We start from the raw sequence: 682 nt of genomic DNA on the forward strand, positions 1-682 counted from the left end.
AGAGTGTGTGAGAGAGATACTGCATTATATCCTTTCTCATGGCGGCATGCATGGAGGTGCGTTGCTTTAAGCGGCCTCTTACGGGCTCTCCTGTCCTGTGCTATTTAGCAACAAAGCTACACAATGGGATGCCATAGACTTTGCATGGCAACGCAGCTCAACTACAGCTTGTGTTGTCGTGCATTGTGGTGACATGCATTCTTACACAAGCCTTGATGCACCTTATAACTTGCATCCTGCTGTGAATTGACCCTTAAAAAATTGAACATTGTATCACTATATACTCATGTTAATGAGACATTTATAAGGAAGAGCTTCATGTCATATACACAGATTTTAGCTGCAGCTGAATGTTTTCGCTTTCTTTTCTGTCTTGTAATTGTAATACATATTATTCGTAAACAATATTGTAGATGGACTCCACTCTCCACTTCATGTGAGATCGCGGTCAGTGCGGTCACTTGTCAGGGAAAGAGTCACCAGCAGAGGGCAGTGCGATGCCTGTGCTGTGCATTTAAAGGAACAGTAACACAATACAAACATGTGATATACATATGAAAGACCTGACTGCGTCCTCCGATACGTATGTAACGGTTTCCAGAACTCTGTATTATATATAAAAAGGAAACAATATATATATATATATGATATTCTCTTGAAATGTATCTTATTGCATCCTGTA

Source organism: Nanorana parkeri, unplaced genomic scaffold, assembly GCF_000935625.1.
Source record: "Nanorana parkeri isolate BGI_ZX_2015 unplaced genomic scaffold, ASM93562v1 scaffold2961, whole genome shotgun sequence".
In the NCBI taxonomy this organism is placed as follows: domain Eukaryota; kingdom Metazoa; phylum Chordata; class Amphibia; order Anura; family Dicroglossidae; genus Nanorana; species Nanorana parkeri.